A 26,422-nucleotide genomic window follows, 5' to 3' on the forward strand; every position below is an offset into this window, starting at 1 on the left:
GATGAGCAAGCCATATAACCTATCAAATGTTCTAAGCAACTAAGACCATATATCTAAGTGGAAGAGAATTTTCTCCCCAGGGAATTAAATCCCTATGCTACAAATAATCATAGGTACGGTCCCTTTGAGTATACAGTGTCGAATAAATAAAAGGTAGTGTGGCAAAGTTGAGAGAATCAGGAAAATATTCATGTGGAAACTAAGTCATGAGGCCAGAAAGACTGCTATGAAACAGAATTGATGAAGAGAAAACCAGTGGGAAGAAAGAGAAATAGAAAACTGAGTGCAGTCTGTAAGGAACAAAGGGAAGATCAGTTTGGTTACCCAATAAAGTAGACAAAGAGAAAAATATAATGGGGCCATGTTGTGAAGTATGCATGAGATACATTGAAAAGTCCAGATTGGCTGAAATAGAGCATATTAGTGGGACCAATATGAAATTAATTAAAAAGAGGGGAGATTCAAATTGTGAAGAACTTGAACTGCCAAACAGAAGAGTCTATGTTTTATCCTAGAATCACCAAGTTTTCTGAATGGGAAGTAGCATGGTCAGAAGATATGGAATGAAGAAGAAGAAAGAAGAAGAAAGAAGAAAAAAGAAGAAGAAAGAAGAAGAAGAAGATATGGCACCTGAGCTGGACAGAATCCATACAAAATATATTCTAGATCATCTTGTGAAAACTTATCTGATCACTTGTCAGATACATGGGGAACTAACCCTTTCCTTTCTCTCATCTCCTATTTATATTTTTTCTATGTACTTATCATATCATTTCGATGTTATACTCATTTGCAGACACATCTATGTGGGCTAATAGATTTATAAGCTCAATATAAAAACCAGCACCATTTTAGTCTTTATTTAAACTCCATAGTCTAGCCTAGCAATCGTTCTGACTAGATTCAACATACATTGTTGAATTAATTTATTGATTGAATGAAGGAAGGATTAGCAGAATCCATTCTTGATGCTACAAAAAAAAAGATCTGAAGCATTAAGTTAATATTTAAGATCTATGTAAGTAGAATGATTAGGGTCATATTCACTGATCAGTCCCAATCAAAAGAACCAGATCAATTCAAATAATAATGGATACAGAGGCAATGAAATAAAAAATTACTGAAAACACATTTCTTTCCAACTACCAGTGGGGTAGAAGGTAGGTAAAATGGGGCTCTGACAGTGTGAGGAGCCTGCCCAACACTGGTGTTGTCTCCTTTGTGCCCTTTGTAATTTACAAAGGGACTTCTTTGTAATTTGAGATAGGATCCCTCCCTAGGAAATGGATCCTGAAAAAAGTTCTCCCTATGTTGTTTGCCACATCCTTGTCACCTGACCTTCTATATGAATTTCTGCATCTGGCAAAGATACTGAAACACTGGTTAAAAGGTGGCATACACTGTTGATGTGATCTCAAGAACTAAGGACAGCATGGGGGGAAAGGGCAGCATTAATTTTGGTCAGCTGTTAGTTACTGAAAAGAAGTGTCAGGGTATCTTTTAGATGGGCAGGTTCCTAAGAGAGCTAGAGCAGGAACAAGCCAAATAAGCTAAAAGAGCATAGGTCTGAAACTCCCTCAACCCCTCCTTCCCCTCCCCCCCCCCCAAAAAAAAGAATGCTCAAGAAAGAAGGTATGCTCTGTCAACATGAATTACCAGGCTCTTAATGAATATTTGTTAAATTAACTCAGTGAGAGTTGTGTTAACAAAATATCTTCTTAGAATTTATTTTCCTTTCTTTGCCTTCCAAATTGATTCATCGCTATTTTGTGTTGGGTCCCAGAAGCTTCCTTATTTTCAATTTAGGTCCATAGCATCAAATGAAAGCAAAAATTTTTATCAAATTCATCAGCAATCACAAGGTTATGAAAACATAATAACTCACATAGCTATAACATTTAAGAATTTACAAAGCACTTCCCACATATAGATCTTCTAAGCTAGACAGCATTTTTAAGTTTTATTGATGTCTTTGTTTTGATTTTTAAGCCATTTTTAATATACCCATTTGTCCAATGAGCCTTCCCTTTTTGAAAAGAAAATAAAAATTTAGGTAAAACCAAATGACACATTGAGTGCACTTGAAAATGCATAAAACATTCCACACTCCTGATTCCTCAATTTTCCAATAAAAATGCTGTTTGCTCATTTTTCATCCTGGGACTAGATTAATCAATGGAATTGGGTTCATGTTATTGTTGCTTTCATTTACATGGTTATAGCCATAGAAAAGAGTTTTCCAGAATTTCCTTATGTCATTCTCTCAATATATATGCATCCCGATGTTTCTCTGAATTCCCTACATTCACAATTTCTTGTGCTACAATAATATTCCATTATATTCCTGTAATACTTTCTGTAGCCATCCCCCGATCAATAAGAACCCACAATTCCCATTTTTCTACCACAATAAACGCTGCTATAAATATGTTGGCATGTTCAACACCTTTCTTTTTGTCCCCATCCTCTTTAAAGGAATATTTTTGGCAGAAGACCTCTGAGTGAAAAGATTGTGTAATTGTTTTTTTTCCATGTCTTAACTGTGTCATGGTAGAACACAGCAATACAGTTCATGTTTAATAAAACTCTGGTTATTTATTAGTTCCCCAATATTTTGTATATTTTGAATGAAATTTCTCTATCACTTACTTTTGGTATTTTTTATATGCATCTTAGTGCAAGTCTGAAAACTCCATTTCAAACATAATGAAACTGAAAACTCAAACAACTTGAGTGACTTGTTCAAAAATCATGATTGAGACCGGGTCTGATTCTAGCACAAACACTCTTTCCATTACACTTTGATGTTTCTGAATGTGAGCTAAGAAATACCTTAAATACATTGTGGTGACATTTCTCTTCAAAGTTGTAACACAGAAAATATGGAACCCATGATGTCCTGCATAACCAGCCCATAACCCCATAATCCATATGCAAATGCAAAGGTGAAGCAGCGCTGCCGAGATTTTACAACAAATACCAAGACAAACTTTGAATTCAAAAAAGAAATTGACAGGACTGCTTAGGAGGATCACAGATGAATCACTCCAAAATCAATTTTTATCTTGATGCAAAATAAGATAAACACCTACTTGCCTGTTATTTTGGGAATAACACAAACCAACACATCTGTCTAAATTCGATATTATTCATTGTACATTTCTTAAATTATCACTTCCTGAAAAGTCATTGTATTTACATCAACACTCCAGTTAGCCTAGGATGCCTGATCTACAACGTACAATTGCAGTTATGCTAGCACTGCAATATTCTCCATGAGAAGTGATGAGACATCAATAAAGTAAGAAATAGATGAAAGTCATAAGACACATGTAGTCTTCAAGTGACAATGAGAGACTGACATGAGGTGGGGGGAAAGAAAACATCAGGAGAGAAACGCAACTGGTATGACTTCAAGAATTCCTTTGGTCTAAAATAAATCACTTGCCAATATTTGATGGGGGGTTAGTTCTGTTTCATTGTGACTGAAAGAGCCATATTTAATCTATTATGGGAGGCAATTGAAAGGATTAAGTTTAGTATAATGTTATTTTTGATTCCAATAAGATCAAAATTAGCTGCCTAATAATATCACAATCTCTAATTTGGAGCAAATAAAAAAGAATCCCAGAATTTCATAAAACCACCTCAGTCCTTCTACTCAATGGCTCCCAAATACTCAGCCAAAAAATCCTTGGAGAATATCAAGTTCAATCTCTCTATTCAAAGATTTCTCCCATTCCTAACTTTAAAGCCAGTTTGTATTACATTATTAAAACTAGGTTTTATACTCCTATATGATAAATGGAATCTACAGGCAAAGATCATGCACATACACACACACACACACACACACACACACTATATTACATCCAGTAAATGGAAATAATGAATGTTATATTCCCTTGGAGAGCTCAATAATATCATAATATGATATCTGTAAGCTACATGAGGCATAAATGAAATAAATATGGAAATCTCTTAATAGATATTTAAATGTTTTATAAATGTGTTTATTTCTATGTATTTTTAAGAGAAGGCAGGCTAGAACTGTACTCTAGTGGAAATCACAGAGACTCAAATTTGGAAGCGACCTCCTTAGAGGTCATGTAGAACAAATCAAGATTGAGTTACACACTAAATTAATTAATTAATAGCTCCATAGCACAGAGTTTTTTGTTTTTGTTTTTGTTTTTGTTTTTTTGTGGCTAAGAGACAAAAGCCAAAGAGCACCAAGTTGGTATTTAATCAGCTCTGTATGTAGAGGAGTTGGGCCATTCATCAAGTGGTGACCCAACTTATTCCTAATATCATTTCCCCATGATAGGAAAGCCAAGAGGCAGCCTTTTTCATTTTTGGACAACTAATTGTAATGAAATGTTTCCTAACATGAAGCCTAAATCTGCCTCTCTTAAGGTTTTACTTATTGTCACTAGTTTTAGCCTCTGAGTCTAAGCAGAACCAATCTAATTACGCTGACATCCAAGAACCCTGTAGATAAGTAAAAACAGGAATCGTTAATCTCTCCATTATTCTCCTCCACACGAAACATCAAGGTCATTCAACAAAATACCATGAGACATATATTCCAGTTGCTATCCCATACTAATGGCTCATCTCTGTAAATTTCATTTTATTTCCCCAAAAAGTGACACAGAGAACTGAACACAATATTCTAAATAAATTTGTGGCTACAAATATACTACTTACAATCTATATTTTAATTTTAGTTTATTATATGCCACACTCAGTCCTCCTCTAATATCTCATTGTGAGTATAGAGGTGATCATGTACTAGTGGAAGTTAAGTTCTACAAGGAGACATATGCTTTGAATATCAGCTTCTATGTCTTTTTTCTGAAGAACACACAAGTTAAATTCAAAGGTCCATTGTCTTTTTGGCTATTGGGGATGGATTATTTGAGCCTCCATAACTCTCAAAGATCAAATAGAAGAAGAATCAAGTTAGTATCAGAGGGAAAGTGTCTTTACTAATGAAACCATGTCTTTAGATATTAAAGCATATTCTAACAGGGGTAGCTAGGTGACACAGTAGACAATGTTGGACCTAGAGTTGAAAAACTCATCTTTCTGAATTCAAATCTGGCCTTGAACACTTCCTATATGTGGGACCCTGGGCAAGTCGACTTATCCTTTTTTGCCTCAGTTTCCTCATCTGTAAAATGAGCTGGAGAAGAAAATGGCAAACCACTCCAATATCTTTGCCAAGGAAAGCCTAAATGGAGTCACAAAGAATTATTGTATCTAGATTACAACTGAACACTTACTAATATAATATTTTGTTGCAAAATTTCATAACTAATTATAGAAGTAAAATGAAACCTGATACCTAAATGAAAAAAAATAATGAAATGTGGACTAGCTCTATTTCATAGTAAAGATCCTGAGGTAGTAATTGAAGGGTGGTGGGAAGTAAAAGACCTCAAAGGCATCAGAATGAATCAGGAGGGATTTGGATTCAAACATCAGCTTTAAAAGATCACAGCTATGTAATGCTGGGAAAGTCACAAATCTCCACAGGTTTCCGTTTCCTTGGTCATTATTTATCTTTGAAAATAAGTTTTCAAGGCCTACCGTGAAGTTCAGATGGATTTTTCCTTTTCATCACCAAGACTTTTAGAAAGTGCCATATATACTCACTTGAGGTAAACAGGACCTCTCACTATACATTATATGTTAAATGAGTCCTGTTCATGAATAACACCAAAATTTGTCAGTCTTTGGCTCAAGAAGATTTCATGAAAAAAAAACATTAATTAAGTACTAATTTTTAAACAGGCACGATGAAGTTGTACATTTATGACTTATAAATCAGTGAACTTCAAATGAAATGTAATACACTGCAGTTCAAAACAAAAGGAGACCAAGATAGGAGTTGGAAAATGATGGAGGGTAATATCTCAGTGAAGGAACTGGCAAATAGAATTTTCTGGGAAAGCAAACAGGAAAATAACTTGATCTAACAAACACTCAATTCAACAAACATTTATTAACTTTCTGCTAACCTAATCATTAAGGGACTTAAAAACATGAGTAAGACTGAATTTCTGCCCTCAAGTAGCTGAAATTTAAGTAAGAGAAATAAGAAAAGGAGACAAGACACTATCATTCCAATTTGAATGTAAAGTGTTTCAAGAGAGCTACACAAAAGATTGTGAGAAAGTATAGTGAAAAGAGAACACCTAAAAGATGGGGAGTTTTAAAAAGGTTCTTTAGAGAAGATGATAATCCTTCCTAAAACAAAAAAAAAAAAAAAGGAATTGATACCAAGAATGGATTGGCCAGTGTTTCTAATGGTGTGTGTCTTCAGGTATCACCATTTCTCCAGTCTCCCAGAGTCATCATTTTGACAATTATCTTCTGCATCTATAGAGGCAATCAATCAGTTGCCAAATTTTGCCATTTCTACCTCCAAAACATCTCATGCATACAACTTCTTTTTGCTCTATTCACATAATTGAAACCATAGTTCGCCCTTTGATGGCCTCCTTCCTCAACATTGGGGAGTTCCTCCCAATGACTCTACTAGAGATTAGAGCACAGGCTCATTCTTTTTGTTTTACTCTCTGAAATTCACCACCATGCTCTAGTGTCATTCATTCCCTCTTGCTTTTCCATATGCCTTTTTGTGTTTGTGTGTGTGTGTGTGTGTGTGTGTGTGTGATCTGCCCCATCACAATTTTAATTCCCTGAGAGAAGATACTGTCTTTCCTTTTACTAGTATTTATACCCACAATAATTTGGCAAAATATCAGGTACACAGTAAGCACTTAATAAATATTTGCTACCTTGTTTTCTTTTTTAAATTATTATAACAGGTCTAATTGATCTCCCTACTCGAGTCTTTCCCCCATGCTGCCACTGAAATGATTTTCCTTAAGGACAACTACAACAAAATTGCATCAGTATTCAATAAATTGCAGTGGTTTATTATCACCTTTAAGATAAAATACAATCTCTTCTATTTAAAGTCCTTCTCAAATGTACCCCAACCTATTTCTCCATCCTGCCAAACTATCATCTCTGGGAGACATAAGACATGGACAAAGGTACTGTTCACACAGAATGTGAAGAGTAAGGAGAATAACAAATGAAATACTATTAGAGATGATAGGAAGAAATAATTTAGAGAAAAAGAACATGGGAAAAGCTTCACAGAGATGATCATACCCCTCACAAAAAATGTATTCAGTCCTAGGAATCAAGTCCACAAGTTTTCCTCTAATAATGAATTCCACATCCTCTTAGTTTTTCCACAGAAGATACTTCATCTACTATCTCCAAGCTTTAATAGAAGTTGTCCCACAAACCTGGAATAAACTCCATCTTTACCAACAGGACACAAAAATCACTCTCCCTTTAATACACAGCTTATGTACCACATTCCTATGTGAAGATTTCCTGATCCTCTCAACTGCTAGAGTACTTCCTCTCAAACTTTGTATTTTATCACAGTAATTGCAAATAGTAATTTTACAAAAGTAATGTCATGTATTTATTGTGTTGTATTTATTCTGTTTATTTTTATTCTATATGTACTTGTATGTGTTCTCATCATTTCCCTATTATAAAGTGATATCCATGATAGTAGGGATTATTTCATTTTATTTCTAATTACAGTGCCTAAAAAAATCTGCCATTTAATAGCCAAGTAATAAATGCTTATCAACTTATTAACTGTTTTATAGAGGAAAAAAACCCCTCATTTTTGTATCTCTATTATATGAAAGACATCTCCTTTGCATAATTATTTTGCTTCCTAGAGGAACACTGGTAAAATTTTGGTAAGAGAAGAACCTGAAAGTAAGGTGAATGAGGTTGTATTTTAACCTATTCTGTTTGATTAGAACAGACTATCAAGGCTGATTCAAAAACCCAACAACCAAAAACTATAGAATATCTTATTGATAGGTGATAAACATTTATACAGTACCAACTCTGAACCAAGCACTGTGCTCAGTCGTTTTTATTATTTAATTTGATCCTTACAACAAGCCTGAGATGCAAGTGTTATTATTACTTTCATTTTACAGTTGAGGAACCTGAGGCAAACAGAAGTGGTGCGACTAATTTAGTCACCCTTCTCAAAGTATGAAGCCATGGTTGAAGTCAAATCTTCATGACTCTGGAGCTAGTGCTCCATCCACTGAGTCACCTAGTTATTCCTCAGAGCAACTTTTTCATAAAACTCATACGAATGCATTGAAAATCACGGTTTTCTTCTTTTCCTTTCCTTAATGGAGAGATCAGGATGAGTTACTAAGTCATCATTCATTTGGAAAGGCATTTATTACCAAATATATTGAGTTATATGAACTAATCAAGTCTCCCATCTTTAACTCGCCTAAAGAACCCTGATCTAAATGGCTATGGTGGGTGGTTCCAATTCAGCCATGCTCTATCTATGATTTGCTCACATGATTTACTGAATTCCCCCCATTAGGATATTCTACTAGTCAAAATGACATAATAGATAAAATCCTTCTCATTAGGAAATTTAAGCCCCTTTTCTGAATTATACTAATTTTTTTTTGCCAAAGGTCACAAATCCTATAGCTAAACCTCTTAGTGCCTCCAAAGCAACTTGTAAGACTATGAATTGATGAATATAAATTCCTCCCAAAAAAGAGCTGTCTCATATAGTACAAAGCAAATAAGACAAACTGGAATTGTATCTACCAATAAATCAAAAGCACAGTTTCCAGGATAAATTCACAAGTGAAGGAAAGGAGTCCGGTCAGAGGTCACTGGCACATGAAATACATGTCATTGAATTCCTAGCATTTAAAAACCAACTACATTTCAATAAGCTGGAAAAATCTAAATATAAGATAGCTATAGAGGAATTCTGAGAAAGACCAAGAGCATTAATGAAACAATACTGCATGAAAATTGCCATTCTACTGCCATAAAGACAATTATCAACCAAAGCTCTTTCTTCTAATACAGATAGCTTTCCAATAGCCCCTGGATGGTATACTTGAGTATTAATACATGTCCAATAAGTTGGTAAAATAATTTTTTAATCCCTGATAAATACTTTTGATATTCAAAAGTTACTCTATTGGTTACTTATGATATAAGAAATTAAATAAGAGTTAATGAAATAAGACAGAATGTAGAGTAACAGCAGAATTTTCTGCTCTGTACCTCTTATCGCACCTGGAAACCTGCTTACTCTACCTATTTTCATTTTAGGGAAAATCTAAATGGCTATTTTCCACTTCAAAGACAAATTACAGAGCAAATTACTGTAACACTTTCTTTTGGACACTTTTGACAGTTGACCAAAATACCAGGTTATACCTGATGAAATAATTTAGAGGATTAAATGAACAACAAAGTTTTTTTTCTCAGAGCTCTATTTCTGTCTTAGTGTAGTTACACTGTGCCCTTCCTAATCTTTCATTTTTCTTCACTGGCCTTGAGAACCTATCCAAACTGTATGTATTACATTTATTAGTTGCTATGGATAAAACTACTAGAAAATCAGATGTGTTAAAGATATATTCTGATTTAGGGAAACACAAATTATAAAATTGATGAATTGAATGATAGTTATCTTAATTTCAGAAGTTTTTGACAATTTAAAATCATGACCCAACCCCAAGGACTTTAGAATCCTGATTCATTCTCCTCCAGTATTTAAATATTCATTTCACAAGGTTGCCCACTATCACCATTACTATTTAATATTGTATTAGAAACGCTAGCTATAGCAATAAGAGCTGAGAAAGAGATTAAAGGAATAAGAATAGGCAATGAGGAAGCCAAATTATCACTCTTTGCCGATGACATGATGGTATACTTAGAGAACCCCAGAGATTCTGCTAAAAAGTTATTAGAAATAATCCACAACTTTAGCAAAGTTGCTGGTTATAAAATAAACCCACATAAGTCATCAGCATTCTTATATATCACTAACAAAATCCAACAGTCAGAGTTACAAAGAGAAATTCCATTTAAAGTAACTACTGATAATATAAAATATTTAGGAATCTATCTGCCAAGGGAAAATCAGAAACTTTATGAGCAAAATTACAGACCACTTTTCACACAAATTAAGTTTGATCTAACCAATTGGAAAAATATTAAATGCTCTTGGATAGGGCGAGCAAATATAATAAAGATGACAATATTACCTAAACTAATCTATTTATTTAGTGCTATACCAATCAGACTCCCAAAAAACTATTTTAATGACCTAGAAAAAATAACAACAAAGTTCATATGGAAAAACAAAAGGTCAAGAATTTCAAGGGAATTAATGAAAAAAAAAATCAAATGATGGTGGCTTAGCTGTACCAGATCTAAAATTATATTATAGAGCAGCAGTTACCAAAACTATTTGGTATTGGCTAAGGAATAGATTAGTTGATCAGTGGAATAGATTAGGTTCAAGGGATAAAACAGTCAACAAATATAGCAACCTAGTCTTTGACAAACCCAAAGATCCCAGCTTTTGGGATAAGAACTTACTGTTTGATAAAAATTGCTGGGAAAATTGGAAACTAATATGGCAGAAACTAGGCATTGATCCATACTTAACGCCGTACACCAAGATAAGGTCAAAATGGGTTCATGACCTAGGCATAAAGAATGAAATTATTAATAAATTAGAGGAACATAGGATAGTTTACCCCTCAGAAGGGGCTTTATGACCAAAGCAGAACTAGAGATCATTACTGATAACAAAATAGAAAATTTCGATTATACCAAACTGAAAAGTTTTTGTACAAACAAAACTAATGCAGACAAGATTAGAAGGGAAGCAATAAACTGGGAAAATATTTTTACAGTCAAAGGTTCTGATAAAGGCCTCATTTCCAAAATATATAGAGAATTAACTCTAATTTATAAAAAATCAAGCCATTCTCCAATTGAAAAATGGTCAAAGGATATGAACAGACAATTCTCAGATGAAGAAATTGAAACTATTTCTAGTCATATGAAAAGATGCTCCAAGTCATTATTAATCAGAGAAATGCAAATTAAGACAACTCTAAGATACCACTACACACCTGTCAGATTGGCTAAGATGACAGGAAAAAATAATGATGATTGTTGGAGGGGATGCGGGAAAACTGGGACATTGATGCATTGTTGGTGGAGTTGTGAACGAATCCAACCATTTTGGAGAGTAGTTTGGAACTATGCTCAAAAAGTTATCAAACTGTGCATACCCTTTGATCCAGCAGTGTTACTACTGGGATTATATCCCAAAGAGATTATAAAGAAGGGAAAGGGACCTGTATGTGCACGAATGTTTGTGGCAGCCCTTTTTGTAGTGGCTAAAAACTGGAAACTGAATGGATGTCCATCAGTTGGAGAATGGTTGAATAAATTGTGGTATATGAAAATTATGGAATATTACTGTTCTGTAAGAAATGACCAACAGGATAATTTCAGAAAGGCCTGGAGAGACTTACACGAACTGATGCTGAGTGAAATGAGCAGGACCAGGAGATCATTATATACTTCAACAACAATACTATATGATGACCAGTTCTGATGGACCTGGCCATCCTCAGCAACGAGATCAACCAAATCATTTCTAATGGAGCAGTAATGAACTGAACTAGCTATGCCCAGAAAAAGAACTCTGGGAGATGACTAAAAACCATTACATTGAATCCCCAATCCCTATATTTATGCACACCTGCATTTTTGATTTCCTTCACAAGCTAATTGTACAATATTTCAGAGTCTGATTCTTTTTCTACAGCAAAATAACATTTTGGTCGGGTATACTTATTGTGTATCTAATTTATATTTTAATATATTTAACATCTACTGGTCATCCTGCCATCTAGGGGAGGGGGTGGGGGGGGGGTAAGAGGTGAAAAATTGGAACAAGAGGTTTGGCAATTGTTAATGCTGTAAAGTTACCCATGTTTATATCCTGTAAATAAAAGGCTATTAAATAAAAATAAATAAATAAATATTCATTTCAAAATAAAAACTATTTTTTGAGGGGAAAAGAATCCATACCAGAAGAGAAAATTAAAACCAAAGATGCTATTATCATATGAAGAGATATTATAAATGAAGACAAAGAATCTCAGAGTTGTAGTGAACATCAATAAGATTGAATATAACCAATTTCAATTACACACAATATTTTATGAATATATAGTCTTTCTAAGAAAAGGGTGTCTATTGCAATGTCAATAATCTTAGAAGAGGCTTAAATTAGTGTCATGTAAGGCATTCTTAGAAATTATGGGCAGCCAAGAAGAGTTCAGCAAAAGGCGGGTAACAAAGCAGAGTAAATCCCTTATTAGGCTTTTTATTAATTGTCATCTAGCAGGGAGGCTCAGAATACTAATGACTGAGAAATAGACAGCTATAGCTATCTTGGGGGAATTTAAAGAAAAAGAGCATGGTCATCATAATAATAATCCTCATATCTGAAATGCTTTGAAATTTGCAGCGACCTTCCCCCACAAGACCCTCATAATAAATACAGATATGATCCATCCATTCCATTTTATAAAGAAAGTAGGGTGCAAAAAAGAAACCAAGATAAGTGATTTATCCAACATCAGTCAGTAAGAAAATATCAGAACGCGCAACCCTAACCCGACTCTAACCCTGTATGTGCACGAATGTTTGTGGCAGCCCTTTTTGTAGTGGCTAAAACCTGGAAACTGAATGGATGTCCATCAGTTGGAGAATGGCTGAATAAATTGTGGTATATTAATATTATGGAATATTACTGTTCTGTAAGAAATGACCAACAGGATGATTTCAGAAAGGCCTGGAGAGACTTACACGAACTGATGCTGAGTGAAATGAGCAGGACCAGGCGATCATTATATACTTCAACAACAATACTATATGATGACCAGTTCTGATGGACCTGGCCATCCTCAGCAACGAGATCAACCAAATCATTTCTAATGGAGCAGTAATGAACTGAACTAGCTATACCCAGAAAAAGAACTCTGGGAGATGACTAAAAACCATTACATTGAATTCCCAATCCCTATATTTATGCACACCTGCATTTTTGATTTCCTTCACAAGCTAATTGTACAATATTTCAGAGTCTGATTCTTTTTGTACAGCAAAATAACGTTTTGGTCATGTATACTTATTGTGTATCTAATTTATATTTTAATATATTTAACATCTACTGGTCATGCTGCCATCTAGGGGAGGGGGTGGGGGGGTAAGAGGTGAAAAATTGGAACAAGAGGTTTGGCAATTGTTAATGCTGTAAAGTTACCCATGCATATATCCTGTAAATAAAAGGCTATTAAATTAAAAAAAAATTTAAAAAAAAAGAAAATATCAGAGCTTCTATACCAGGCTGCTATTCAAACTATCTAATACTGATTATCATTCTTTTTCATGTTTATACAGTGTTTCATATTTTACAAAATGCCTTCCTCCCAACAACCCTAATAAGGTAAGAAGTAAAAGTATTATTATACCCATTTTAAATATAAGCAAGCTAAAAAGTAAAAAAAAAAAAAAAGGCAAGATGCTACAAGTTATAAGTACCAAAGAGAACTTGGTGCACGATCAACATTTTTGCACCACATTTGCTATTTTATTACAAGCAGTTCTAGATGAGGACTCAGGAGTTCTAGATGAGGACTCTATACGTCATTAAGGGAACTTTCATCTGTAAAATGAAAAGGTGGAAGTACATGATCTCTGCTTCCTCATAGCACACATATTCTGATTCTAAGAAGAAAAATAATAGCCAAATGAAGTACTTCATGAAATCACTTTTAATTTGATAATTTGCTTTTATCACACGGAGACCTAGAAGTGCACCTAGCAATATCTGCACTTGAGTCAAATGACAAAGGTGAGAACTGGGGAGAAAGTGACTATCCTAGGGTACAGCCCTATGACATCATAAGATTTCTAAGATTTGCGGGAGAAGAAAGTACTAATGATGAAAAAAAATGACCCCATGTGAAACACATCACTGGACTAATTAATATCATAAATAAAATGTACTTATTTATCTATTCCAAAAGATGAATAGGGTATAAGGAAAAGAACTTATATGTTCTAAAATGTTTATAGTATCCCTCTTTGTGATAGCAAAGAAGGGGAAATTTCAGGGATGCCCATCAATTAGAAATGTCTAAATGAGTTGTGGTATATGATTGTGATGAAATATACCGGTGCCACAAAAAATAATGAGCTCAATGAACTTTTAAAAATGTAGATGTATCCCAATTAAAAATGGCCAAAGTACATGAACAGACAATTTTCAGATGATGAAATTAAAGCCAGCTATAGTCATATGAAAAAATGCTCTAAATCACTATTGATTAGAGAAATGCAAATTAAGACAACTCTGAGATACTACTACATATCTCTCAGATTGGCTAAGATGACAGGAGAAGATATTGAGAATGTTGGAGGAGATGTGGGAAAACTGGGGCACTGATGCATTGTTGGTAGAGTTTTGAACAGCTCCAATCATTCTAAAGAATGATATGGAACTATGCCCAAAGAGCTATCAAACTGTGTATACCCTTTGATCCAGCAGTGCCACTACTAGGTCTGTATCCCAATGAAATCATAAAGGAGGGAAAAGGACCCACATGTGCAAAAATGTTTGTAGCACCTCTTTTTGTGATAACAAGTAATTGGAAAAGGAGTGGATGCCCATCATTTGGGGAATGGCTGAATATGTTGTCGTATATGAAAATAATGGAATATTATTTTTCTATTAAAAAATGAAGAACAAGATGACTTTTAGAAACAGCTGGAAAGATTTACATGAACTGATGCTGAGTGAAACCAGCAGAACCAGGAATACATTGTACACAATAACAGTAGGAATGTGTGATGATCAACTAGGAAAGACTGAGTTCATCTCAGTGGTTCAGTGATCCAAGGCAAACATCATCCCCATCCACAAAAAGAATTATGGTGGTTGAATGTAAATCAACACATATTCTGTTCACTTCTTTTTCCTGTGTTGTTTTTTTTCTCTCCCATGGTGTTTCCTTTTGTTCTGATTTTTTTCTCCCCCAACATGATTCATAAAACAATGTGTATTAAAAATAAATATTTTTAAATGTAGAAAGACTTGTGTCAAATATTGGGGAAATAAGCAGAACCAAGAGAACACTGTATACAGTAAAAGCAATATTCTTTTAAGAATGACTTTGAGCAAATGTGTTATTTTGTCTATTATAAATACCCAAATTTACAATAAAAATATATGAAGAAAGCTAGTATCTGCATCCAAATAACTGATAAATAGAAGTTTGTGTAGAATAATTTTATATATTTATGGATACACATATGCATACATACATACATATATATATATGTATGTATGTGTGTATATATATATATATATATATATATATATATATATAATCTGTCTAATAGCTATCTATTAGGTGGGGGAAAAATATAATTGATAATTTTGTTGTATATTTGAAAGGAATAGCAAGTTGTGCAGAGTAGATTTGTAGCTTCATGTTCAATTGTCTTATTTTATTGTATTGTTAGCTCCTTTTATTCCACAAATTAAAAACTAAATAAATAGACAACCACATAAATGAATGAATTAAGGAAGAGGAAAAACTATTCTTACCTTGGTAAGATTCAACTTATAGTTTAAACAGCAAGATGGTAATGATTAAGACAGGTGTTTTGAGTTGCTAATTACAAATCAATTCTTATCTACTCATTAAAGCAGGGCCTGTAGAAAGCAGCAGAACCTAGTTCATTATGTATGTGCTTGGAAATAATAAAATTGTGTTTCTTTTCAAACAGTCTAACATTTAGTCTTTTCCATAATTCAGACTGGTCTTCCTTTCTAATTAGTGCAAATTAGTGAGTTAACCATGACAGAAAAGTAGCCCTGTCAAAGCCAATTATGAGCCTATTATGGCTTTGTGGTAGATGAACTCTTTAACTTCTGTAAAAGTTCCTTTTGAAGAGAGCCGGATGTTTCACAGACTGCTGAGGCAACATGTAGCGTCTCCTTTCAAAGTAGCTAAATGGTACAGAATTCTTCAGAAATACAGCAGCTCTTAACAATTCTGCACAATCACATTTTCTAGTCAGCAATTTTACCTCAAAGGTTTCTTAGTGTTGACTTAGCTTGCTGAAAGGAATAGGACACCTCCTTATATGCAAAAACACATCTAAACTCATTTGTCCCTTTCCTTAGTGACCTGAAATTCAGACTCTTGGGAGGTCAACATTCCCATGATTGAAAGCTCCACGCAGTATCTTTGGCTTTTCCCCAGGTACTCATAAACTAAACGCTGCCATTCATTTCCAGGCTTATTTTTTTTAAGTCAAGCAAATAGGTACTTTAAATATGTTCCTCCGGTCCCTTGTTTACCTGACCGGTATAATTTATTGTAGTTCCTACTGGTGTGTGGCCACTATTACTTTATAACAGCTAATACACGTGCATACATTACTGCTGACATTTTAAAACATTGCTAACAGTTTGTGAGAGGGCATGGTAAACAGATGCTATGGGATTTTTTTTATCCATTATCAGTCATCTCTGAAGACTGCAGGAAAGTGACAGGTTTTTGAGACTTTTCAGTCTAAGAGTGAGAGATTTATTTTTAATAGAATATTGATATTAGGGTACAAAATGGCATTTGGTGTTTACTTTTCCCCCCTTAGCAATGCAGTTGAGCTGGATGACTTGTTTTGAAGCCTTACCCTCTGTTCTATCTACTACTCTATTTTTTATAAAGGGAAAAAAAGTTGCAGACTTTTATGAACTCTCTGATTAAAGTACCTCCATCTGAATGCAGATTAAAAGTTCTAACACCTGAGAGCACTAAACCAATGAATATTTATACCGAAAACCAGCAGATGAATGTACTCTAAATCTTCAAATGCAAGTCTAGTCATGGGTTTTATCTTATTTTAGGACTTACTTTTTATTAAAATGAACTCTTGCATATTTACACTACAGAAATAAATGTTATTTGCAAGCACAATACAGAGATCTTGCAAATGCATAGGTTCAGTGGAAAGTAAATTCACTACTCTAGTCGATTTATTTCTTTATCAGGTATTCCTTTAAAGGGAGTTTCATTGTATACCATTGGTACAATTTGGGACCCGGCAGACATTTTCCTTTTGAAAGTTCATTCATTTGGCAGCAGAGATAATTGCGTGTCCCTCCCTGGAATATGGAATTGCTTGATTTCATAATTGTCTGCTTTCATCAGATATGGGGGTAGGGAGTGGGCTAAACTTTAACTTATAACCAAGATTTGTAAAGGTTAGTAAAGTACAAATTCATTCTAGTATCAAAATTAATAATCTCTTGGCTCTAAGGTATGACTTTCTAGGATTTATTTTTAATATTTTTGTTTATCAACTACAAGATCCCATATCATTTGGATCAATGCGGCTGCCAAAATTACATGCAAGTTAAAAATATGCTTTTCAAAGTACAATCAAACTGGAAAAATCCCTATTCTCTCAACATATTAGTAAGAGTTACAGTGGGTTGCTAGGTCAAGCAGAAGTCCAATAGAACCCAAAGGAGAAGCTCCAAACCTATTTATTTCATAAGGGGAGTCAAAGCAAATATTGTCTCTGGCCCATATCACATGACAAGGATACCAATTGTAGCATTAAAAAAGAGCTATTTATTTTAAAGAAAATAAAAGGCTCAGTTATTGAATGATGAAGTTCAAGATGAAAAAACATCATTTATTTTACCAAATTTCCTTTCCAACCAAGATCCTGTTATTCTGATTATAGACAAAGCAAACCACATGAAAAGAGGCTAAAAATAGAAGTTGTCAATTAAATTTTTTGAATATATGATCAAAACCTATTCTTTGCACTGATGCTAGGGATACAATATCTTTAAATATACATTGCTGTGTCTAGGTCTGTTTTATTTTTTGTAAAGTAATTTTACAGATAAATGTTTACAAATCAACCCTGTTGTCATTTCTTCATTTTGATGTTTCAAGGCTATACATTAAGTTGTAGCTTTTTTTGAGATTTCAGCCAAGAAATGTTTTTGCATGTTCACAATGATCCTGAATCAGCTATTGTATTTTCATATTCCAAATGTCACAAGATTTTTCATTGCATTTCCAATATATTTTTAAATAGATCTATAATTCAACAATGAGGTGATTCCAGGCAATAGCCCTACACTTGTGATGGACAGAGCCATGTGCACCCAGAGGCAAAACTGTGGGACTGAGTGTGGATCACTACATAGTATTTTCACACTTTTTGTGCTTGCTTGCTTTTTATTTTCCTTCTTGTTTTTTTTTCTTTTTTGATCTGATATTTCTTATGCAGCCTGGTAATTGTGGAAGTATATATAGAAAAATTGGATATGTTTAATATTTGATAACTTTCTGTCTAGGGGAGAGAGATGAGGGCAAAGGAGAGAGAAAAATTTGGAACACAAGGTTTTTCAAGGTGAATGTTGAAAACTATATTTACATATTTTGTATTAAAGCTTTTTATTTTCAAAATATACGAATGGATAATTTTTCAACATTCACCCTTGCAAAACCTCCTGTTCCAATTTTTGCCTCTTCCCCTCACCACCACCCCCAGATGGCACATACTCCAATATATGTTAAACACAGTAAAAATAGATGTTAATCCAATATTTGCATACATATATACAATTATATTACTGCACAAGAAAAATCAAATCATAAAGGGAAAAAATGAGAAAGAAAACAAAATGCTTGCAAATTTTAACAAAAAGAGTGAAAATGCTATATTGTTATCCATACTCAATTCCCACAGCCTTCTCTCTAGGTGTAGATGGTTGTCTCCATCACAAGACCATTGGAACTGGTTTGAATCATCCCATTGTTGGAGAGCCACTTCCATCAGAATTGGTCATCATATAACCCAGGTTACTGCCACATATGATGATCTTCTGGTTCTGCTCATTTTACTCAGCATCAGTTCACATAAGGCTCTCCAGGATTCTCTGAAATCATCCTGCTTATTTTTTCTTATAGAACAATAATATTCCATAACATTCATACACCACAACTTATTCAACCATTCTCCAACTGATGGGCATCCACTCAGTTTCCAGTTACTTGCCACTACAAAGAGGGCTGCCACAAACATTCATGCACATACAGGTCCCTTTCCCTCCTTTAAGATCTTTTTGGGATATAAAGCCAGTAGAAACATTGCTGGATCAAAGCATGTACATATCTTAATAGCCCTTTGGGCATAGTTCCAAATTGCTCTCCACAGTGGTTGGATCACAACTCCACCTATAATGTATCAGTGTGCCAGTTTTCCCACATCCCCTCCAACATAGATCATTATCTTTTCCTGTTATTTTAGCCAATCTGAGAGGTATGGAGTGGTATCTCAGAGTTCTCTTAATTTGCATTTCTTTGATCAATAGTGATTTAGAGCACCTTTTCATAAGACTAGAAATTGTTTTAATTTCTTCATCTGAAAATTGTCTTTTTATATGCTTTGACAATTTATCAATCGGAGAATGGCTTGAATTCTTATAAATTTGAGTCAATTCTCTATATATTTTAGAAATTAGGCCTTTATCAGAACTTTTGAATGTAAAAATGTTTTCCCAGTTTATTGCTTCCCTTCTAATCTTGTCTGTATTAGTTTTCTTTGTACAAAAGCTTTTTAATTTATTATAATCAAAATTATCTATTTTGTGTTCATTAATTAATTCCAGTTCTTCTTTGGCCACAAATTCCTTCCTTTTCCACAGATCTGAGAGGTTAACTATCCTTTATTCTAATTTGCTCATAATATCACTCTTTTGTCTCAATCAATTTGCATATATTTTGAAAATAAAAAGCAATTATTTTTAAAGTAGATCTGCTTTAGAGCAAATTAAGCAAATTATTATTTTTCTAATCATTATACTTACATATAATAGATTTTGTAAATTTATTCCTTGTAGATTTTATATTACATATATTTTAAATATAGGCCTAAGTATCATTTGGATACATGTGCAATGAATTTTTTTGTTGTTGTTAATCGATATAAATTTGGATTATCTATATGGAGGCTGACTGTATTGTCAGTGGGGGGAGGAAAACAAGGAAAGGGCAAAAGTGGAAGAGCATACAACAGTACATAGAAGAAACACCTATGCTCTTAGCATATGGGCTACTCATACCATTGTTATTTTTCTCCCTGAACTTTACCATTCTGACCAGGGCCATGAAATCTATTATGACAAATAGACAAAGCTAATGGAATTGTTGTTCAAGGTCTGTCTTTATTAATACTTTTATTAACTTATTCATATATATTTTTACATTTCTAAGTCCACAACTTGGAGCCCAGTTCACCAAATTTCACTTTGATATAGCTTTGGACTGGCCATTGAGTGTCACAGTAGAGTGATCCAAAGTTAACATTTTCTCTTTCAGGCTTCACTGAAATGAATGTTCCATAAATTAATCTAATTTAAAGTTCTATTGTAGGTATAATGAAAATTATGATTCCATCATAGAATCCATATTAGTGATTTTCTTAAAATTCTTCCCGGAATTTAAGAAAAGTTCATATATGCAAAAAAAGAGAAAGTTCTCTCTATAGTCATGGGAATATGAAATGTAAAACACAAACTTACATAATTAATATAGGTCCCTATTAAAATCCACAGCCTAACCCTTCTCCTCAGTTTCATGAGTAGCAAGAGCCACGAGCTTATACCTCTCCTTATGTGTGAGGAGGCTGCTTGGACATTTCCCCCCTACTCATGATAGAACTCTTGTACTCATTTTAGGGATATTTTACCTTGCTATTCATTATCCTAGTCCTATACTGTATAATGCTAAAAATAGTTGGTTTCTATTCTCTCTTCTCTGCCATGCAATATTTTGCAGAAACCTCTTGGAGCCACTCCCACATTCTAAAAAGTATGTCTGAGCTAAAACTCATCTGTTTGTAATAGAACTCAAAATTTCCTGATGCAAGATACAAGTCGTGGGTGAGCTGCTAGTGCAGAGAGTGAATTTATTTTGCCTTTCAAGGGTTTAATTGCTCACAACATGGTGCAGTTTTGAATAATCCTTCAGAATTTAATATAAGCTTGGAGGAGGGTGTCGATATGTTGATTCTTTAGGCGTACTTGTCATCAAATAGTTTAAACACAACAGGGGACAAAGTTCTTAAACTTATCCGGGCCTGTCAAGAGTAAAGGTGCTTATTAATGATTTGATCCAAGAAGGAATGAGAGCAAAGGGAGTCCCCTCACAATATTTAAGAGTTGGTTGGCAAGCATGTGTTATTTGGAGGTGTCCTGGGTAATTTTCATACAGAAACCTCAAATCTTATGATGATCATTATAATGAGAAAATAATATCTAAACGTTGGCACCTATTGCCCAGAAATATATAAAGCAGATATACTTAAGAATAATGGGAGTATTTAGCTTGCAAAGAGAAAAGACAATTTGGACGGTGTTTTTGGGGAGGGACTCCAAGTAGATACTGAATGTTAGTAAGGGCCTTTATATCTCTAGAAACATTACTTTCAATTCACAGAATCCATGGTTATTGGTGATAGCCCTTAAAATTTCATTTAAAAATTTAACTATCAACATTTATGATTTATAACTTATTATTAAACACACAAAGATGGGCATTAATATATATGTTTTATACATACATATATATATGAATGTGGATAAATGTATATGAAATATAGATAAATCTATAACATTTGACAATTGCATTTGTAAGTCTTTAAATCAGAAGTAAAAATACACAAAAAACCAATTTAATATAAATTTTAAAATATATATAACAAAAATAAATATAAAATATAATAGTTACAATTATCTCTTCCACATCATAATCTGGAAAATACCCATAATATTTTGATCCTCCTTTTGTACTAGAAAAGAAATCTGAATTAGGTCTTAAAAGATAAAATATGTTGATATTACACAGTACTATGCATATATTTTATGCACTTCTGAGTTTCTCTATTTTTCTGCTATTTTCTAGTCTTTGCATGTCATGTGTGACTTCCACAGCACCCCCCTCCCCCGAAAAAAAAAATTTCCATTTACTTTATGCCAACCCATGATATATCAAAGCCAGGATAGAGAAAATAATGTGGAAGGGATAACTCTGTGTGTGTTTGTATGTATGTATATGTAAGAAAAATAAAAAATGTAAAGAGAACCAAGAAAACAGAATAAACAATGACTAAGAAGTTAGGAAGAAAGGCAAAGAGAAAGAGACAGACAGAAAGAGAGAGAGAGAGAGAGAGAGAGAGAGAGAGAGAGAGAGAGAGAGAGAGAGAGAGAGAGAGAGAGAAGAATTGAGTTGCCTAAGTGAGAAGGTAAATCTACATTTGAGTTCCACCCTTCTCTCCAATCCTATGATAGTACAACTTGAGTACCTTGTTTCATGAACCTTGGAAAGGAGTGACTTATATGTAGACATAAAGACTATGTAAAACAAAAGGACCCACTAAATGCCTGGATTCTGTCCATGTGTAGATAAAAATCTCTGGGTATCTTAAATGTTTCTCAGTCATAAACAAAGGCTAAGCTAGAGATCAGTGTGTACAAGCAAAGAGCTTTTTCAAGATCCTTTCCCTGAAGTACCTTTCAAAGACTATGGCAGTTTCCAATGATGCTCAATATAACAATATTTTTTTCTCTTCTTCAACAAAGGTATAACAAGCTGACAATTCCGTGGGGAAAAAAGAAAACTGACCTATGGAAACAACCATCTCTTTAATGTTTATAAAAGCCTTTCCAACTCATGTAAGAACTTTATCAGGGCTTTGTGGAGACTGCATCACCGCCTCTTTTTTTTTTTTTTGTGAAAGCAAAATATAGAGGTTGAAAAGATAGAACACGTATTAAAAAGCATACTAGAGTTAAAAGAGATGCTAGTATTCTCTTCATACAAAGCTTGTCTGTAGATTTTACCAAAAGATTTTTATAACTATTTTGTCATTTTAATAATTCTAAACTGACAGAGAAATTGATATACATACTATATCTAGACATAGATAATCTGTATTTACATCTATATAAAATATTCCAAACTGATGATAGCTAAATTCTGAGTTTATTTGTTTTTTTTTCCTACAATCTCACAGAAAACATACCTGTTTAAATAAATCGTAAGTTGGGAATCTTTTAATTCCAGGACCTTACAAGTTTTAAGAATCCAAAGCAAAGAACAATGGGAATTTGTCCAATAATAGTGAAATTCAAGACTCTCTTAGATACATCAGGGTATACAGAATATGCACTTGTTTACTCAAAATGAGAATTAAGACCAAAAAGGGAGAATGAGCTTCCTGTTCAACAAATTCTTTAGACCAGTTTGTTTTGGGGCATGTGATTATTATTAATTCTACTCCAATAATAAATACAGTTTGAAATTAACTAGGCTAATCACTTGAGAAAATATTCCCTTTTGCAGATCCCAGATCTGAAAAAGATTCAAATTCTAGCTTCTATATTTTAGAATGTACCTGACTTCTTAGGATTACCATTCTCTTCTGGATCTCTTGATCATGGTTATTTGCCATTGAAATGGTTAACCATGTTTCTCATCCACTATAATCAAGAAATTTGCAGCTGCCTATCTGCTTGACTGCTAAAAATGGAATAAATAAGTAGAACATATATAGAGGGAAAGTTCTTACTTAGTGTGTACATAAAACCACATTTCACCTTCTCTTAGCCCTTGTATGGATTTCTGGTTAAGCAAGACTATTGGATTTGAGAATTGTTCCTTTAATCTGTGGTACTTCTGTGGCCTCTGTCCAGCACCTCTTTCAACTTGTTATATTCTTGGCAGTACACTGCAAGAAAAGACATTTTCTTGTTGCTGGCTGAATAAAGGATAAGGATAGGGACTAGGATGTTGATTTCATTGGTGTAAAAAACTCACAGATGAGGAATGTCTTCAAGAGCTTAAGTGACTTGTCCATGCTCACACATCAGGATATAGACTTGAACTTAGGTCTTGACTCCAAGGCCATTTCTCTGCCTACTAAGAGAAGCTTTATAGTAAAATTTCCTTTATTTGAACTCAAGAAAAATTCACAGTCTAGTGAGTCCATTTTTAAAATACAGGTTGTAAGATTATTGTTTAAAAATAAGCAATTTTGTTTATGAGCCACAAGTTCTAAGATGATGATTTTTTTAAACTTCTTTGTATGAGTTATAGAAAGATCAAAAGAGTGAATTGCATAGCTAGTCAGTAAAAGCCAGAGGTTAAATCACAGTATAAAATAAATAGGGAGAAAGGGAAGAAAACCCCCCATTTGTTTGATGCAATAATCTTTAAGAGCATGAAATACAAAGCACATGAAATCCAAACATGAATAAAGTTCTACTTTAGTTTTACACTAAGAACCTGCTGTTTTTCATTCAAACATGGTGTGGAAACATGACATCTCATCTTTGAATGTCCATGAAGGGTTCATACTTGCTTCCATGTGGGAGTTAAGATACTGCCTTTATACAAATTAATAAACATTTGGGCTCAGACATTAGGGAAATTGCATGCCCAAAGACCCACAAGGGAAGTGTTCATTTAAAAGCCTAAATGTTAGAGGTGAGTGCACCAAAAAAATCTGTAAAACTCTCCTCCATTACAACTCAACTATCCAAAGGATTAAACCTGAGTGGTAGCTCTCCTCAATTCTAAAATATAAAACAGGAGTTCTTAAACTTTTTCTACTAATGACCCCTTTGCACCCTAGAAATTTTTACATGACCCTGCCTATATGGATATGTAAACTAGGCAAACAAATCAAATGTTTACTGATAATAAATTACAATTTCATGACCCCTACCTTCAGTTCTGTTATCTCATAGGGATCACAACCCAAAGTTTAAGAAGCTTTGATTTGACTAGACTCTTTGCAAAAAAAAGTTTCTTTGTTTGTAGAAGATCTGAGAATTCTGCAGGATCATAACATACCAAGAGAATGCATATTAAGCATCAGCTCACTACTTGAAGGGTCATGTGGAGAGAGCTCAGTCAGGAGTCCAAAACTGCCTATGTTGTATATGTCAGCTAACTGGCTTCATGAGAGAAGACCACAAGAAGGCAATGAAGGAGGATATCTAAACCATCAACACAAGAAAGAATAAAATGAATGCCATCTTCAAATGCTAAGGAAACAGGTAGAGAAAAAGATACGGCAGTTATGAATCTGAACTACATTTAGAAGTGTTGGGAACCAGTCACCTGATTAAGAAGTCAATAATCAGAGTAACCAGAAACAACAAGACATTTCATTTGTTCACAAGTATCAAAATTTAATGACATGCAAACTGGATGATTTTACTTTAGGAAAAAAATAACTTCAGAACATAATCATCAGAATAATTAAGGATAAAGGGGAAAAAAGAAGAAGACAAGAAAAACTAACCTAACCTTAATCAGATACCCTTAGGGATCATTAATGGATCTTAAAATTCCTGAAAAGAGTGCCAGGAGTATGTTCGAAGAAAGAGTTGTGTTACTTGCCAATGACCTAAAAATAGCATCTGCTAAGTAAGAGACCAAAAAAATGCAACCTCTCTCTTTGTCTGGAAGCAACTGTGTGAAAACATGTCCATATATGCTCATTACCTTATAAATTTACCCTTGAAGCATGTTAGTGAAGGTTGACCCTATAATCAACTATGGAACTTGCCTTTGGAAACTGAGAAAATTCTCCTTAATGTGGCTTTGAAAAAATTAAAGCAACTGAGCCCCTTTTTTCCCAAGCTATATTAAATAATTCTCCAGATAACACAGGAACTAATAGGAGTCAGGAGAGCTCCCAGGGAAAGCTAATGACTAGGCACAGGCTCCAAATAACCATTATGGTCAACAGAAGATGCTGATCCAAGATGCTCATAGAAAAAAAAAAACTAGGGGCAGGCAAAATTCCTTGTTCCTAAGGATTTTTAATGTAATTCTACAAAATGTTCTCCAAAAACAGCAAAATTTGGTAAGGAGGACAGACATGAGATAAACAGAAGATTCTGCTGAAGTCTGAGCATTGTTAAGAACCTTAGAATAAAATTCTATAACTATTCACTCAACTTGCCACCAATAAGTCATTTAATTTCTAGGAATAATCAACAGAGCTAAAAGCATGTGAAGCTGGAACCGTCCTCAAGTGTCCTTAGTAAGTACGATTGGTTCCTGAGGTAATAGATATCATAGACCAATCCTAAGGCAAGCCATTACTGTTACCGTCAGTCCAATTACTTCCTTCCTTCTTGGACTAATGAACGAGGAAAGATAGGTAGAATAGAATAACTAGGAGAGAAAAAGAAAGAAATGAACTTCCAGTAAATATTTTCCAGAACAAGAGCTGAAGTAGAATAAGCATGGGTGAACTTGGCAAGTGCTTTCTCTTTCAGATGACACTCTTTCACTGCAGGATACATCATCCTGAAATGACC

At 34.0% G+C, this 26,422-nt stretch overlaps 1 protein-coding gene across 7 annotated transcripts in view; it reads right to left on the reverse strand.

The window, feature by feature from the left end:
• Nucleotides 1–26,422, reverse strand: part of PPARGC1A (PPARG coactivator 1 alpha) — a 739,235-nt gene that overhangs the window by 378,328 nt on the left and 334,485 nt on the right. The window lies entirely within an intron of this gene.

The sequence above is a fragment of the Sarcophilus harrisii genome, chromosome 6 (genome assembly GCF_902635505.1).
Source record: "Sarcophilus harrisii chromosome 6, mSarHar1.11, whole genome shotgun sequence".
In the NCBI taxonomy this organism is placed as follows: Eukaryota; Metazoa; Chordata; class Mammalia; order Dasyuromorphia; family Dasyuridae; genus Sarcophilus; species Sarcophilus harrisii.